Genomic DNA, 19,580 nt, shown 5'->3' with positions numbered 1-19,580 from the left:
GATATACAATGTGTTATCCCCAATTCAAAAATCTCATTTTGCTACTCTGTCAGTCTTACTATGTTGACATTAATGACAAACCAACACTATAACAATGTTCTGCGAAGTTTTTCCATAGCATCAGCATTCATGCTAACAATCTCCCCCTTTGGCATTGATGGTAAAATAGATGAAAAACATCTAGTTCCAAGAATACCAATCAATCAAATCCTTCAACACTATTCCCATTACAATGTTTTCAATGTCACTCACTCTTCCCCATTGACATCAATGTCAAAGGTAGTACAAAAATCAACCTATTAGCATGACCACAAGTCAATCTATTACTCTATAATTCTTTTATAAACACCATAAGTATCTAAGGATACTATTGTATACCAATTATCTATTTCCAAGAGTCCTTGACTGACTCAGTTCATCATAGATACTTCCCCATTGGAGAAGCATCAGCATTCAGTCTAGTCTAACAATGGTGTTGTGTACCCTGGACTGATGCACTTTTGCATCTTCTACTCTAAGCTAGGTAGGGGCATAACCCTAAGCATACCTCTCAAGTATTCAAATGTATCCTTTGGTAAGGACTTTGTAAAAATATCTACAATATGTTCCTTAGTACTGATGTATTCCAATCTGATTTCATTTTTTGCAACTTTTTTTTCACCAGATGATATTTTATAGCAATGTGCTTAGTCTTAGAATACAAAACAAGATTCTTTGACTTGTTGATTGTACTTGTGTTATCATGGTAAATGATAACAAGTTCTGTGAATGTGATTCCAATATCCTTCATCATCTGCTTCATCCATATGACTTGATTACAGTTGTTTGATGTTGCAACATATTCTGCCTCTGCAGCACTCTGAGAGGTGCAATCTTTCTTCTAATTGAGCCAAGAAACTAATCTTCCTCTAAGAAAAAATGCGTCTCCACTAGTGCTTTTATTGTCATCCCTATATCTTACCCAATCAGCATCTATCTAATTGCAAAGAGTAAAGTCACTATTTCTGTCATACCAAATACCATAATCTAATGTTCCTTTCAGATATCTGAATATTCTTTTTACTATTGCATAGTGATACTCCTTAGGACCAACTTGAAATCTTGCCACAATTCCATCTGCATTAGCTATGTCTGGTCTGCTATGATTCAGATACTGTAATCCACCAACCATAGATCTATACTTCTTTTGTTCAATAGTAGGCATCTCATCTTTGCTTGATAACTTATGACCAGTTATCATAGGAGTTTCAATAGGCTTGCAATTTTCTAAACCAAATCTTCTCAGTAAATCATTTAAGTGCTTGGTTTAAAAATAAAGATACCTTCTTTGTTCTGAACAAATTTTAGTCCCAAGAAAAATTTCATTTCACCTATCATGCTCATTTCAAACTCATTCTTCATGTCTCTAAGAATTTGTTAGTGGCTTCATCATTTCCACCAAAAATGATGTCATCAACAAATACAATGATTATTAACAAACCATCTTCTATTTCTTTCAAGTATAGGTCACTATCTGTTGTTCCTTTAGCAAATCCAACCTTTGCTAGGTATTTGTCCAATCTTTCATACCAAGTTCTTGGTACTTGCTTTGATTCATATAATGCTTTCTTTAATTTGCAAACCATGTCCTTTTCTTTTGTTAAAGGAAAACCCTCTACTTGTTCAATGTAAACCTCTTCTTCAAGTTCTCTATTTAGGAATGTTGATTTGACATCCATCTGATATACCTTAAATTTTTTGTTTGCTGCATATGATAGGAACATTTTGACTACTTCCATCCTTGCTATAGGTGCATATGTCTCTTCATAGTCAATTCCTTCTTCCTGAGAGTATCCCTTGCATACAAGTCTTTCATTGTCTCTTATTACTTCTCCATGTTCATTCATTTTATTTCTGAATACCTATTTAGTGCTAATCACATTTTTGTCCTTTGGTCTAGGAACCAATTCCCATGTGTCATTCTTGATTATCTACTGGAGTTCTTCCTCCATTGCCTTTATCCAATGATCATCTTTGATTGCTTCATCTATGCTTATTGGTTCTACTTGAGATATCAGACATAGTTCTTCATTAATTATGCTCCTTGTCATCACACCTTTTTCTTTACTTCCTATTATCTGATCAGTTGGATGATCTCTTGTCAAGTTTCTATTTGGGGTAGGAGTTATTGCTACAACTCTTATCTCAGGTACTGCATTTTTTTCTTCTCTCACATCTTCAATTTGTGCATTATTTTGTATGTCATTGTTAGTCTTGAAAAATAACTCATTACCTCTATTAGCCATTCTAGAGTAATCATCTCCATCAAAGTTATAGTCCATTATCTTTTCCTTGGTACCAAACATTTCGTCAATTTTAACATTTGCACACTCTACAATGGTTTTTGTTCTATAGTTGAAACATTTGTAAGCTTTACTTTTCAATGAATAACCAAGAAACATACCTTCATTGCTTCTTGGATCAAATTTACCAATATCATCATCTCTTCTGATGTAACATTTGCTTCCAAATATCCTGAAGTATTTGACTGATGGTGAATGACCAAACCATAATTCATAAGGTGTTTTGTCCATACCTTTTTTTATCTATACTTTGTTCAGTGTGTATACTATTGTATTGACTGCTTCTCTCCAAAAGGTATTCGGTACATCATTCTCAAATAGCATGGCTCTTGTTGCTTCAGCAATTGATTTGTTTCTCCTTTCAACAATCCCATTCTACTTAGGTGTATGGGGTGAGGATAATTGTCTCTTGATGCCATGTTCTTCACAATAGATATTGAATTATCTAGAGGTGAATTCTACTCCTCTATCTAATCTTAAACTTTTGACCTTGAGGCCAGATTCATTCTCAACTTTGTTCTTAAATATCTTGAATTTCTCAAATGCTTCTGATTTCTCTTTAGGAAAAGCTACCCACATCATCCTAGTGAAATCATCAAAAAAAATCATAAAGTACCTTTCTCCATAGAATCCTCTTGTTCTTGTAGGACCACTTAGATCTATATGTACTAATTCCATCTTTTGTGTAGTGCAAAACTACTTGCTAGGGAATGAGACCCTTTTCTGCTTGGCCAAAATACATTCCTTGCAAATAGTGTCAGTGGGTTTAGAGATCTTGGGCAAATCTCTTACAACAAGTGTATTACTGGCCTTTACAATGTTATAAAAGTTAATGTGATAGAATCTTCTATGCCATAACCAACTGTTGTCAATTTTTGCTACTAAACATGTTGTTTCAATGGAATTTAACTGAAATACATTACCTCTAGTTTTTTTGCTAGTACCAAGTAGTTTCCCTTGTTCTTGATAATGCATGTATCATTACCAAATTTCTATTGATAGCCTTTGTCTATGAGCTATGCAACACTCAACAAGTTATGTTTCAATCCATCAACAAAATAAACATCATCAATATATGTTTTACCATCAAGTATTATAGATCTAATTCATGTAATGTGATAGGCTACATTATTCCCCACTTTGACAATTCCTCCATCATGGTTTCTGAATTTGAAAAATTTGCTAATATCACCGGTCATGTGATGTGAACAACCACTATTAATGATCCAGTCTTTCTTTTCAACTTGTGAAATCAACACACTTTCTTCCCTAATTTCTCTATCAAGATCATCCTCTTTTATGGCCATAAATCCTAATTCATCTTCACTTCTACTTTGATCATATTCTTCTCCATCTTCTTCTTCATTACCATATAGATAATTTCTAGGTCTTCTAGATTTGAATCTACCCTTAAGCTTCCTTTCTCTTTTAGGACATTCAGATGTATAATGACCATATTCATTAGAAGTCCAACATTTAAAGATATTCTTACCATCTTTTTCTCTTTCCATGAGAAGAGCCACTCCTTCTTGGATCTTTTCTTCAATGGATTGGCTGCTGCTAGCAATGTCTCCTTATGTTTTAGTATTCCTTGCCAAACCAAGCTTGATGTTCAATGCACTGTATGTTGTCTCAACTTTTGCCAATTTCTAGACTGTTTTAGATCAAATTTTACAGCTTCCAATCTAGTAGGATGCATATTCTGGATTTGATTGTGTGTCATGTTTTTGCATCAACATTTTAGATCGCACTCAATGATCCATCATCAAGATGAGAAGAGCTTCCAATCTACCATGCAATGTTTCTTTGGTGAAATTAGTAGTGCAAGGTATCATCAGTTAAATCATTTGTGCTACTGTCTTGAAGGGTGATGTCAACCTTTTCAAGATCTTCCATATCACTTCATCATCAGACTTCTTTCCATCATGAGATGTGATTCTTGCAACAATCTCAAATATTCTCCCAACATAGTTTCTTACAGATTAATCTTTCAACATTCTAGCATATTGAAATGCGTAATATAAATTTTGCAATCTAACTATTTTTGCATGAGTATCTCCTTCATAATTGGCTTCTAAAGTTTTCCAAATTTCATGAGATGTTTTAAGTAGTTTTACCTTATTGTACTCACTTTTAGGTAATGCTGACAATATTGCTTCTCTTTCCCTTATGTTGCACATAAATAGTTCTCCCTATTCGTCAGTGCACATTTCAAGTTGATCTTCTTCTGTAATGGTTTTGGATGTTTTAGTCACAAGCCAATACCCTTGTCCCATGCACAAGAGATGAGTCCTCATTTTATCCTTCCAGTTGTCATAGTTAGTGCCATCAAATCTAGGGCTTTCTTTTCTTAACATATTCATCATGGATCTCCCAAAGTTGTTAAACTTTCTTTCAAGGATTTGTAGCTCTAATACCAATTGTTATAAGTAATAGTTCACCAATATAACTGGGGGAGGTGAATCAATTATTAAATAATCTCATATAATTCTTACTTAACCAACCAAAGTAAAAAACAAATATAAATGCGCATACACAAATAAACCAGATATGTTGACTAGGGAAACCCTTGATCAGAGGGAAAACCCCAGTGGGAATGATGTGCACAGAATAATGTACTAATATAAATATTCCTTGTTAGAGGATAGACTTGTTAGGAGTCTGTTACAATGCTTAGTACAAAGAGTCCCTGTTAGGAAACTTTGAATCCCTATTAGGAGATTCCAACCCTGTTAGGAGTTATAGAAGGCAATTGCACCCACTGTCCAAACAGCTTCAGGGTTAGATTACAGTGGGTTCAAGGATTGTTAGGAGTTATAGAAGGCAATTGAATCCCTATTAGGAGATTCCAACCCTGTTAGGAATTATAGAAGGTAGTTGAACCCATTGTCCTCAATTCACAAATCTTAGTTTGTTGCTTAATCAGTCTTAATATGTTGACATCAATGACAAACAAACACTATAATAATGTTTTGCAAGGTTTTCCCATAGCATCAACATTCATCCTAACATGCATCAGTTGTTGGTCATTGCTGGGCTTAGATTGCGGGGATACCTTCGTGATTCAAAAAAAACCAATTACATACAAATATAACCAATAATAGAAAATAATATATTGTAAAGAAGAGAACACAAGACACCAAGATTTAATATGGTTCACCCAAACCCAAGGCTACGTCCACCAAACAACAACTCTAATATTATTATGATTTAGTGATTATAACCTAATTACAAGAAGCAATTTTTGCATCACACCTTATGAAAACCCCTAACCCTAAGCTCCTTTTATAAAAGATTTTTTACTACTTTAGGGTTAAAATAATAATTACATGTCAGCCCAAAATTCTAATAAATGGGGCCTAAAAAAATTATCAGCCCCAAAGAATTACGAAGTATGTGCAGTACTTCCCTGATCAGTCACTAGAAACTAATAGAAACTTGAAATATAAAATATGAGAAATGATATTTTTCTCTTCTTTTCCAAAGTGGTAACCATCATACAGACTCAAACCAAGGATTGACAAGCTCTAATACCATGTCCAAAATAAAATCCAAAGTGGTAACCATCATACAAACTCAAAACAAGGATTAGCAAGCTTTAATACAATGTCCAAAATAAAATCTAATTAAATAATCAAGGAGCTTGATATAAAGAAGATTTACCATAAACAAAAGAGTCATCTAAGAATCAACAAAAATAGAAACAAGAGATTTTGAAAGGCCAATGAAAAGAAAACCTTTGTGAATTATATGAACTAGGTATATGCCTAAAGAATGAAAAGAGAGAAAAGAAGAGAGGGAAAATGGAGTCATGGGCTCATTACAAGAACTAATAGTGACTGTGTGTTAATTTAGAATAAGAGAGGATAACTATTAAGGAGGGATAACTATTTTCTTTAATAAAGGAATTAAAAAAATAAGTTGACAATAGTACAAGTTCTTCACATTTGGACTAAAGGACATACTACATAAGGGATACCTTATTTATCCTATTTAATAAATAAATACAACCAAGAAAATATTACTACTTCTAACAGATATAATGTATGTTATATATAATTTGGCTCACGTTATAGTTTAAGATTTTTTATTTATACAATAAGACAAAAATTATGTATGCAAATAGTTATTTGAGGGATTGACTATAAGGTATCGATCTAGTAAAAAATAAATTAATTTACTCAAAAAGTCAAATCCTAATAAACAAAATTTAAAAGCTCTTAAATAGTATCATTATGTTATCTAAATGAGCTAACTCTCAACATCTTTTTATTCTTTGAAAAAAAAGATAGCCATAGATACCATGGCATTCTATTTCCACCTCAATTATTTCTCAAGTCTAAGCAACCAAATTCTACTTCTAGATATTTTAATATAGACATATTTCAATAAATTTTAAATTTAATTTAAATACTAATATTAATCAAAAAATAATATGTATAAAAGATCATCCTCACTAAAATAATTATATTCCATAATTTAGACCAATAAAACTACAGTTAGCACTTATCTAATTTTAGATTAAATGATCATCCTACTAATAATGTAACATTGAAGTAACTATATGTATTCAAGTAAATTGTTTTCAATTAAAATAAATAAAGCGAATGATATATTATTGCAAGTAGGCAAGATAGGTGTGATTTTTTTTTTTTTTTGTAAAGATTCAAACCTTTTTTTTTATGAAAGATTCAAACTCTCTTTTTTTGTTTTTTTAAAAGATTCAAACCTAAACAAACAACTGAACAAGACAACTGAACAAGACACAAAGCCTGCAAGCTTCCAATGATTTTGAAAACAAGGAGATTGTAAGTTCCAACGAAAATCTTATGAAGGAAAGCAAACGGACAATGCTTAACATTGGAATTCCATGTTACCTTGACTAACTCATACAATGGACCAGGAGAATTTTGCAGCTCATCACCTCGTTAAGGAAACTTGTCGATCGAAAAAGACATACATCGCTTTTATAAATTAATTAAAAAACTTGTGTTCATCCTCGTCCTCGTCTGTGTTGATCTATGAAATCTCGTGAAAGGAATATTGAACTTAAAAAAATAATTATGATATATTCGATGATGTTATTCCGAATTCCTCGAGGAGAAGGGCGGAATAGTTTAGAAGCGGAGGGCAGATTCGACTCCATAAATTGCATCGGAATAGCACTTGTTCACAACATAAACAGAAAACAAAAGAAAATGGCAATTAAGGCAATGAAATTGTTTTGCTTGGTGGTAGTACTAACTTGTTTTGTGGGCATGATTAACATGGCAGGTAGGGCAGGTATGGTAGAAGCTGCCCAAGGTGATCCCTGCGACGTGGTTCCCTGCGAATTTGATTATAATTGTGCGAGCAATCAATGCTGCGATGTTTTGGACGATGAATGTGGTCCTTCAATGGGATGGTGCTGTTTAGATATTGATCCCTGTCTGAGCGATCTCTGCACCACAGATGAGGAATGTCAGTCCGAGGACTACCCGAATGATACATGCCACAAGATCGGAACTTGTCCCGATGGAAAGGGATGGTGCTCTTAATCTCTTTCTTTTGCTTTCCTTGCAATAGGGCTCACTTCTCAAAATAAATAATCTATTGAGCCTTAGAACATATGCAAATACTATATTATTATCATAACTAAACTCATCTTTGAACATATCCAAACAATATTATAATAATTTAATCATGTTTTATATTATTAAAGTGTAAGGTATTTTTTGTTTTTTTTGTAATTTTCAGTGCATGTCAAATTGTCATATTGTTTTTGATAAAAAATCAGCCAAAAATAGGGGAATGACCTTTTACAATGGTAGAGCAACCATCAAAAACAAATTGCGATGTTGTTATTGATATTCTGATATTGTAATAATTTTGTTGTAATACTTTAGGTTAGTTATACTGTCTAATTTTTACTCGTTTTTATTAGATGGATCATTATTGTATCAATTATTCAAATTGAAAACAAAACAAAACTTTGATAGTTATCAATTTGTAATATCTTATTAGAGCTATTATTAGATGGATCATTATTGTATCAATTATTCAAATTGAAATGAAAACTAAACTTTGATTGTTATCAATTTGTGATATCTTATTAGAACTATATTTTATTCAGTTATTTTAAACATCTATTCTTATATAAATTTAAGGCTTACCCAATTATAGAAACGTCCTAGAGTGGTGTCTTATTTTTTTAAAGAATGGGCATAGATATTAGGTGGATGATTATGTATTATTGTAGACTATTCCATTCTCAAAATTGATTATGTGTAAAGGAAAGATAGTTGTTATTTACATGTAGTATCTTGTTTTCTATGAGTGGACATAGATAAATTGAAGATGTTTGTCTCTTATTAAATAATATCTTTTTTTTAATAATAATTTATAATATAAAAGGGAGATTGTTATCTTTTATTGTGTAGCATTATATTTTATTACAAAGATCATACATAAAAGGGAGTTGGTTATTGTTTATTGTGTATTATCTTTGGTTCATTATAATGAAAATGGATAAAGAAATATTATCAATTTGAGCCCATTAAACCCTTTTGGGTAGAATGGAATGTGTGAGTTCATATAAAAAGAAATGTCAACCCTTTGTGTCAAAAATGGGAATAAGGTTCAAAAATTGACACAAAGTATTATAAGAGGGAGGCCAACATTCCTATTAGAATGTGAGGCCAATGAAGAAGCTTCCATGGAAGAAAAAATGAATGATCATTCAACATCTTCCATATCATCAAAGGACTTTTAAAGAATTCTTGAAAAAAATCTCTAGTTATCCAAGAAGGTGGGAAGAAGTAAGCAACGGCAACTCATACACATGAGTTAACATTGAAATAGCATTGGCAATCCACATAGCTCCAATTTTGTATTAAGGGAGGGGAGGAGGCTGATAGATAAGTAACAAAACTTTTTTTATTTGAATCTTTTTTACACTCTCCTTATGTTTATATCTACATCATTGGTTAATAGTGATGCAGGAGAATCTTGGGTTGCTTTGTAATCCTTCTCATTTGTTCATTTTGGCAGTTTTAACAAAGTCTTTAGTGCTAACCAAGCTATTCAGTGTGGATTGAACTATCTTGTGTTAATTGAATTCTAACAATGCTTTTCGAGTTGTAGCTCTAACCGAGTTCTTTAGTGTTTGTCAAGTTGCAGTTCTAACTACGTTCTATAGTGCTTGTACCGAGTTAAACCTCTAACAAAGTTCCAGTGTTCTGAGTATTCTAGTGCTGACCAAGTGTTCTTTCATGTGTCGAGTTTGAGATGATGTTTATGGAATTATATAGTTGAAGCTAGATTACAGATCTTAAAGTTGTATTTTGTATATGATCATAAGCCAGAAGGCCTATAGCTGGGCATATATTCAATTATTTAAAACATCTATTCTTATCTAAATTTAAGGCTTACCCAATTACAGAAACATCCTAGAGTGGTGTCTTATTTTTTTTAAATAATGGGAATAGATATTAGGTGGATTATTATCTATTATTGTAGACTATTCCATTCTTAAAATTGATTATGTGTAAAGGAAAGATAGTTGTTATTTATTTAGTATCTTGTTTTCTATGAGTGGACATAGATAAATTGAAGATGTTTGTCTTTTATTAATTAATATCTTTTTTTTTAATAATGAATTATAATATAAAAGGGAGGTTGTTATCTTTTATTGTGTAGCATTATATTTTATTAAAAAGATCGTACATAAAAGGGAGTTGGTTATTGTTTATTGTGTATTATCTTTGTTTCATTATAATGAAAATGGATAAAGAAAGATTGTCAATTTGAGCCCATTAAACCCTTTTGGGTAGAATGGAATGTGTGAGTTCATATAAAAAGAAATGTCAACCCTTTGTGTCAAAAATGGGAATAAGGTACAAAAATGGACACAAAGTATTATAAGAGGGAGGCCAACATTTTTATTAGAATGTGAGGCCAATGAAGAAGCTTCCTTGGAAGAAAAATGCATGACTGTTCAACATCTTCCATATCATGGGAAGAAGGGAAGATGGGAAGAAGCAAGCAGAGGCAACTCATACACATGAATTAACATTGAAATAGCATTGGAAATCCACATAGCTCCAATTTTGTATTTAAGGGAGGGGAGGAGGCTGATAGATAAGTAACAAAACTTCTTTTATTTGAATCTGTTTTACACTCTCCTTATGTTTATTTCTACATCATTGGTTAATAGTGATGCAGGAAAATCCTGGGTTGCTTTGTAATCCTTCTCATTTGTTCATTTTGGTAGTTTTAATGAAGTCTTTAGTGCTAACCAATCTATTCAATGTGGATCAAACTATCTTGTGTTAATTGAGTTCTAACAATGCTTTTTGAGTTGTAGCTCTGACCGAGTTCTTCAGTGCTTGCCGAGCTGCAATTTTGACTAAGTTCAATAGTGCTTGTACCGAGCTACAGCTCTAAAAAAGTTCCTGTGTTCTGAGTGTTCTAGTGCTAACAAAGTGTTCTTTCATGTGCCAAGTGAACCTATGTTTGATGATACTTGCGTCCTTATTTGACCGAGATTATTTGTGATTGGTTCTTAGTTTGAGCTGACTCATGTATTTAATTTGGATTGTAAATTTAATAATAGAATCTTGCCTTGGGGTGAATGTAGACCATTTTGAGTTCAGACTTTCTATTTTGTAATGATCTAGAATCTTTTGTAAGTCTTTGCCAATTATAAGTAGATTTATTTGGTTTAATCTAGAGTAAGGACTTAGAGAGTTAGAGAAGGTGTTTATGGAATTGCATAGTTGAAGTTGGATTATAGATCTTAAAGTTGTATTTTGTATATGGTAATAACCCAGAAGGCCTACAATTCCAGCCATATATGTTAATAACTTGATGAATCAATAAAAGTGATTGTTCTCTCTCTCCTTGGTGTTGTTTTAATGAATCAATAAAAGTGATTATTCTCTCTCTCCTTGGTGTTGTTCTTTGTGTGTTTTCTTCCATTGTGTTTACTTAGCAAGGTGGTTTGACAGTTAGGTGTTCCTTTGGCCCTAGCCATTCAATCTCTCATTGCACTAGGTGATATTGGAGCTTGAGTTTCATCCTTACGGAGTGTAATGACCCCTATTCTTCATTTATATTGATAAGATAAATTTGACTAAGTTTAAAATTATATAAATTTGTTATGATTTTCGAATGAATCCTTTGGACCCTCCTATTATATCTAATTAATTGAGATGACACACCCCTTCAAGATTATAAAATAATATATGAGTAATATTAATAAATGATTTGATATCATTATTAAATCTTAAGATTTAATACTATTAGATTATAGTATTTAGTTTATTTAACAATGTTAAATTTATGAGGTAGATTATATATTACAATAGTATTTATTTATTTATTTATCTATATTTACTTAAAATTTATTTTAAAAATTAGTTATTTATAATTATTATATATATTACTTATTGTTGTGTATCTTAATAATTATTAAATATTATTTTAGCAGGGATATTATAGTCCTCCCCTCTCAAATGTACTTGTCCTCAAGCAATTGATTTGATTTTTAATTAATTCATAGTTCAGATTAATTTTCTTCCTTGCATATGTGTAGACACTTGCAAAGTAAACATGTTAGTATATAATAGTGTGATCAAGAACATATGAATGAAGAAACAAGGTAGACATATTGATGCACGAAGACGTGGTGCAAACAAGAGGTAGACACACATGAATGCATGAAGACACAAAGAAGGAATGAAGAAAACATATTAATCCATGAAATCATGATGTAGGCACATCTATATACATGTTATATTTTTGCTTACAACTAGAAATACAAAAAAGGTAAGGAAATGTTTTACCACTTTGATTGTGAATGTCATGCTCCTTTCCCCTATCTCAAAATCAAACTTCTTGACGATGCATACTTTTAACAACTTTTCTATAGCTATTAATATAATAGGGTGTATAATTCCATAGTGGATGGTAGATTTATTGTTGCTCAAGTTTGCACACACTCAGCTTGGGGTTCCCTTATATTTTTATCCATATTGTGATTCTCTTGCCCCAATGTGACTGATTTACTCCTCCCCCTGTGCACACACCCTACCCACTAGGTAGATGTTTAATTCCATTATGAATGGTAGATTTACTACTGCTCGAGTTTGGACATGCTCAGCTTGGGACTCCCTTAGATTTTGATCCATATTGGAGCTTTCTTGCCCTACCGCGACTGATTTACTCCTCCCCCTATGTACACTCCCTATCCTCTAGGAACATGTTTAATTTTGATGTGGATGGTAGTTTTACTACTTCTCAAGTTTGGACATGCTTAGCTTGGTGCTCTGTCAGATATTTGTCCATATTGGGATTCTATTTGCCCCAATACAACCGATTCACTCCTCCCCTTGTGCATACTCCCTATCTACTATACACATATATTTTCCTTCAACATACCTTTTCCAAACTACCATCAATCATAAAATATGTTCATACACCATTCATATGGATATATATTATGGTTTTGTGATAAGTTATCTTTTTCCAATGAAAACATGCATCGTGCTTTTTCCATTATCAACTTGTAATATAATATCTAAAAATTTTATTGCATTGTCTTCCTCTAGGGCTCATGGATACTTTCAACACTTTTCGATATAAACAAGTGGGCATTATCATTTTGGGTTGTCACCAAATTCCTTATCATTTAGCTTGGATAATTCAATATTTGTAGGACTCGATTAGTCGGTGTCTCTGTTCTATTGTCTAAAAATAATTTCCCTAGTTCTCCTTGCCATGGGGATACTTGTGCCTATATCTTCCTAACACAAGAACCCTATCATGGCCAATTCTATGTCAACTTCATACGAAACCCCCCTGTCATATCATGTACAATTTATAGTGTGTAGCATTTGCAAATCCATATATAGCTGATTGTATCTAGCTTGATTCCTCCCATTGAGATGACTTCCTTAGATTGATGTGATTTGAGTGATATTTCATTTTGAATAATTACTATGCTTTACTCAACTGTCAAAAGAGATATTCATGTTTGATGATAAATGAAGTGTGATGGTTCATATCATTCTTTTGATTAGATAGCAATCTTAGCATAACTTAATCATTAATTGTAATTCTATTAACTTATGACCTCTCTCTCTTTTCATGGTTTGCTTGAACACTTCTTACTATTCTTAGTGAGACTATGTCAATTGGATCTATGTATGTGGTTAGCTTTGAACTACTCAAAATATTATAATTCCAATATTATAGGGTCCTATTTAGACAAATACAATCACATGATTATGGTGTTCTATTGTCAAATTTGCTTATTCTGAAATCAAACAATGTCAAAGACTATTAGTGTATGATTGTTTAATCTTAATGTTGTTGATATCCATTGGTTGTGTTGACTAAAAATATATGCCTATGATCTGCTTGAGGAGTTCTAATTTAGATATAAATACTTTTTTTGGGTTTTGTCATCTTTACCATTCTGCACTATGTATTATCTTTTATCTAATTGGCTTATATATCATGTTTTCTCAATGCATTACCAAACATCGTTGAATATCAATTTTCTATATTTTTTTACAAAATTCCACAAGATGACAGGGCCAAGGCTCTAATACCACTTGTAATGACCCTTATTCTTCATCTGTATTGATAAGAAAAAATTGACTAACTAAAATTATATATTTGTTGATGATTTTTGAATGAATCCTTTGGACCCTCCTATTATATCTAACTAAATGAAATGACACACCCCTTCCAGATTAAATAATATATTATTAATATTATGAAATGATTTCATTTCATTATTAAATTTTAAGATTTAATACTATTAGGAAATAATATTAAATTTATGAGGTAGATTAAATATTACAATAGTATTTATTTATTTATTTATTTATTTATCTATCTTTACTTAAAATAAAAATATTATTAGTTATTTATAATTATTATATTTATATATATATATATATATAACTTATTATTTTGTATCTTAATCATTATTAAATATTATTTTAGTGGGGATATCACATGGAGATTGGGTTGTGTAGAACCCTAAGTTGATTTTGGTTTTAGGGTGGAAGATCTGTGGATTTAACCTATAACTTGCAAAGGGTTATGATCTTGTAGGAATCTAGTTATGAAGATGGTGCAAGGTAGAGGAAATATAGACACTGCTATTATAGACATGTTGAGAAAAAATTGCAAAAAAATAAGATGTTGTGGAAATAGCCCAAAGGAGAGGAGCACATCTTGATGATGTGAGTGATGACAAAGCAATGGCACCAAACCCTAATCCAAAACCTGAAGAAGATTAAGATGAGGAAAAATTGTTGAGAGTATTATCTAGGGCACATTCAAAGCCTATTGCAGAGTTTGTTCCTTATGATGGAAAACTAGATGCCAATATTGTGTTTAATTGGATCTCCAATATGGAGAAGTTTTTTCAGCTTGAAAACACTCTTGATAATAGGAAGGCGAAAATTGTAGTCACTAGGCTAAAAGGTCATGCCTCACTGTGGTGAGATCATTTGCAAACTTATAAACAAAGGAGAGGAAAGTAGAAGATCAAGACTTGGTTGAAAATGGTGAACAAAGTGAAGAAGAAATTCCTCCATGTTGATTACCAAGTTAGCTTGTTAAGAAATATGCAAAATTTGAGTCAAAGGGACATGAATCTAAAGGGATATACTAAGGAATTCTATAGATTGGACTTTAAAACTAGACATGTGGATGATGAGGTTCTTAAAGTTGCAAGGTATCTAAATGGATTGAGATTTTGAATCCAAGATGAAATAAGATTTGTGAAATTGGGAAGTGTGGAAGAAGCATACCAATATTCCTTGAAAGATGAGAAGGATCTAGGAGCATCTTTGGTTAGCTAGTAAACTTGCATGATGGTGTGGTTTGACCTTGGACTTGGAGGACTCTGTCAAAGGAAGAGGTGTGGCTTGGTTGATACTAAGTTGTTCATGGTTGTTGTATTAACTGAGGAGTTTGATTAAATATGAAACATGGTAGATACTATAAGCTTGGTTTATACTAGGAGCTTGATAGTAGTGATGATCAAGCAGCTTGGTCAATAAATGGATTTTGTTGATCTTGAGGATTTGTTGATTCTCAGTGGTGATTTTTGACATTCAATCATGTCTTGGTTTCTATGTTGCCTGAGTTTTTTTTGAGCTAACATTTTGCCATTTAATTTGGGTTGTAAGTATTTAATGAGTTTTTAATCGACTTGTGGCTTATGGGTATGTGCAAGATCATGGTCAACCAAACTATGCTCTTAAGTGGCAATAAAAAATTAGAAAATCAGGGTTATGTCAACTTGACTTGCAATTTTCTACTTGTTATTAACTTTATATCAAAAAGTTGAGAGAAAAGAATCACTAGAAAGTTGAATCTAGTTTTTAAACTAATAGGACTTATCTCTAAAATAAAATAAAATTGATTGGTCAAAATTTTGAATTTTAATGCAATATTTAAAAAAATTCAGAACAAAAAAAAGAAGTAGATGTATGTCTGACCACCTTAATCAAAATCAAATGATAATATTTTTAAATAATATTCTAGATATAAGTAGTATAATCATGCCTGGATGTGACACATATTTTTGGGTATTTTAATTCTAAATAAATAATAATTAATTAATTTTTGACTTTAGTATTTTTGGAAATAAAAAAATCTCGTGTCTAACTACCTTAACTAATTCAAAAATCTGCAAAATATATTTTTTCATTTTTTTCCTTATAGTAGAAGAAATATAGAATGTGATGCACCTTTTGGATTTAAAAAATGTTGTACCATTTGAAAGTTATAATTGTTTTTCAAGTAGTGTGTCAGTCAACACTTTATATGTAAATGCATTAGAAAATAAGTAATAATTACTTACTAAAATCATAATTTGAAAAACTTTATATTTATGGAAAGATATGAACAGTCTTAAGAAACCATTTTCATTTCATCAAATTTTGGTGAAAAAAAAATTGTCAGCTACATGTTTGAAGTAAAAATCACATAAAAATAGGCCAAAAATGCATTTTTAGGTTGTTTTTAAAGCTGAGCATATAGGGTTGGTATGAAAAGATGTAGTAGACCTTATAAAGATATTAATTTTTTTCATTTAGTATTAGGGTGGGTGGAAAAAAAGTTGGAATAGATTTTGAAATGGTTTGAGATATTTCAGAATTACATATTTTTCAGATCACCACTTTTTGGCACACCATTATCTTGCACATACCCTTATACATATATTTAATGTAAGGGTTATTTTAATTTTTAATGAGCTAGGCTGACCTATGGCTTAGTTGGGTATAAGTAAGGGGTTTTTGTGGAGTCTTAGGTAATAATCATCCAACTTGGAGAAGAGAATGTGGTAGAAGAGCAAACTTTGAGAAGGGCTAGTAGTTGAGGCTTGGAAAACAAGGAGATTACTTGGTCATCTTGTGAATATAAGTTTTGATCTTCCTTGGAGCTTTCTACCAGAGTGTGAACCTGGACTAGATAGGATTTGAGTCTAATCTTGAGGGATCTTGCAAATTTTTTATGGTAATTTCTATTGTATTTGGCCCTGACTTGGAAGGCCTTATAGCCCGACACATTGCATGTAAATAGTTATTATATGGATAAAGAGTTGTATTTTGGTATGACATTATGTATCTTGCATTGTGTTTTTACTATGTGGTTATTTGTTGGGGGCTAGGACATCTCTTTTGGGGATTTTCCCACCTTGCACTACATTAGATGGTATTGAAGCTTAGTTATTCCTGATTATGTAGACCAAGCATCAATCCAAAGGCAGTTTGCACTAGGACTTGGGTGAAGGTTGGAAGAGAAGTTTGATCTTGTAGAGTTGATTGATCTTTTGGATTTGTGAATTGATTATTTTGGGTTTGCAAAGGATCTTGGAAGATGCCTCTAAGAATATTGGCCCCTAGGAAGATTGATGCTCTCTATGATGTTTTGGAGGCAAGGCTCTTAGAGAAGATGGTGTTGATGAAGACTAACATGATTGTTGAGATTGTGAGTGTTTTGGGTGGTGCACATAGAAATGCAAGTACAGAAGATGGTTATGAAGAGGTTGCTGAAGACTTTGAGATTTTTGGATCAAGTGGTGGGGATAGAGCTAACCAAGTTGAGATGCCTATTGGAACTAGGGCTAGTTAGTATGCTAGATCTAGAACTTAGATGAAGTTGAAGCATAAGATGGAGGTTTCTAATTTCTCAAGTACTTTGATGATGAAGACCTGATTGATTGGATTGGTGAATTGGAAGACTACATTTAGCTTGAGGATATTGAGGATCCACCTAGAATAAGGTTGGCACAAATAAAGTTGGAAGGAAGTGCTACTCTTTGGTGGAAAGAACTATAAAGAGACAGAGAGGAGGAGGTGAAATGAAGATCACTAGATTGAGGCTGATGGTAACTAAGTTGAAGGATAAGTTCATTCCTTTTGATTATGAACTTGAGTTGTTCAAGTGTTTTCAAAATCTAAAACAAAAAGATATGACTATGAAATATTAAATACCAAGGAGTTCTACAAGTTGACTATTTAGTGTAGGCATAGTGAATTATCAAAGGAGAAGGTAGCTTGGTGCATTAATGATTTGAGATTCAATAACCTAGATGAGGTTGGTATATTGAAGATTCATTTAGTTGAGGATGCTTATTATTATGTCATGAAGGTAGAAGATAAGTTGAAGAGGAAAATTCAAGGTAATTCTAGAGGGAAGGAGAAGTAGGACTACTTGGCAAAGGATAAACTGAGTGCAGAAGAAGAACCAAAACCAATTGATCAAAAGAGAAGGACATCTAGAGGTAAGTTTAAGGGTACTTATTTCAAATGTCAAGAAGAGGGACATAGAGCTTATGAGTGTCCACAAAAGTGTGAGGCCTTACCCCAACCCATCATAGTATAGATACTTTATATACAATTTGATATTTGAGATTTGGATATTTTGACATTTATTTGAGACACGATGACTTATATTATCTATTGTTCTGGTAGTTACAGTAGTAATTCCACTTACGATATGTATTAAGAACCAAAATTTTTGTATGGGATGATCAAACAAATATGGATGCAACTTTACACATGGTATGATGGGAATTAGATTATGATGTGATGCAAAATGCTAATTCAATCATGTTGATTTAAGACTAAATGTGATATATGGCTTTTGATATTTTAATGTTTTGAAATGTTTATTTGAAATGATTAAGAAAAGAAATTTAGTTGAATTATGTAATATGGATTTTGTAACATTAGAATTTGTATGCATTTATGATATGTATTTTATGTGACCTTTCTTTGGGTTACTAATGCTTGATTTTAGTGTGTAGGAAGTGGAACCATGGAAATTTATCAAGGAAACAAAGTCCAAACTCATGTGGACACAGTTTAGCCAAGGCAAATCTTTGGAAGATTCAAAAGCCTCATTATGATGTATTTTATTTCATAAATGTAAGCTTTTATGTAAGTGAAAATTTTAATCTCAAAGATGCATTAGGGACATGTCATGATGATGTGTAATGTGCTTTAATGTGTCACTTAACACTTGTAAAGTATTGTGTGTTAATGACATGTCACTTAGGGTTTTGGTCATGGTAACATTTAACCCTTAAACTAATTACCTTTTTAAAGACTAAGTAAACCCACTTGACAAGGAATGGGATGAGTCAATATCAAAAGGAAATTCGAATTCAGACTTGACTAGGGTTTTAAAGGGTCATTAGGTGGTCCCAAAGTATCCTTTTTGTGAAAATAAGCTACCCATATGTTAGTATAACATGTTAGGGGCCTAAATTTGACCATTTTAATGCTTAATTAGCCTGGGGGGGGCCTTTACCAATGCATTCTTCCAAAAATTCGAAAATTGAGTTGTCACATGAGTTCTTCCCCATGTTTTTACTAAGACAAAAAAAGCAAACTTGGGGGGCGGGAAGGTTGTAAGAGGTAGTTGCTTGATGTTTTTGCCAAAATAGATAGTTGGAGTGCCTTCTTAGGGAGACTTGGACAAACTAGTTGGTTGTTCACCCACTCTCTAAGTTTAGAGACCGTTAGGGTTATGGAAGGGAGGCAGAGGAGAAGGGAGCTCTTCATCAACTATCATTGTATTTAGCTTAGACCAAGGTCAGTGCTCAAACCATAACCATTCTTTGCATTTTCATAATGAAGTTGAAATCATGTATTGTTGTTGTGGATGGATGCATTTTTATTGTAAATCTTTGTATTTTGTTGTGATGGTGTGATAGTGATTTGG

The sequence above is a fragment of the Cupressus sempervirens genome, chromosome 2 (assembly GCF_028749045.1).
Source record: "Cupressus sempervirens isolate cs-2001-9-10 chromosome 2, ASM2874904v1, whole genome shotgun sequence".
Taxonomy (NCBI): Eukaryota; Viridiplantae; Streptophyta; class Pinopsida; order Cupressales; family Cupressaceae; genus Cupressus; species Cupressus sempervirens.
This window is presented reverse-complemented; position numbering follows the sequence as displayed.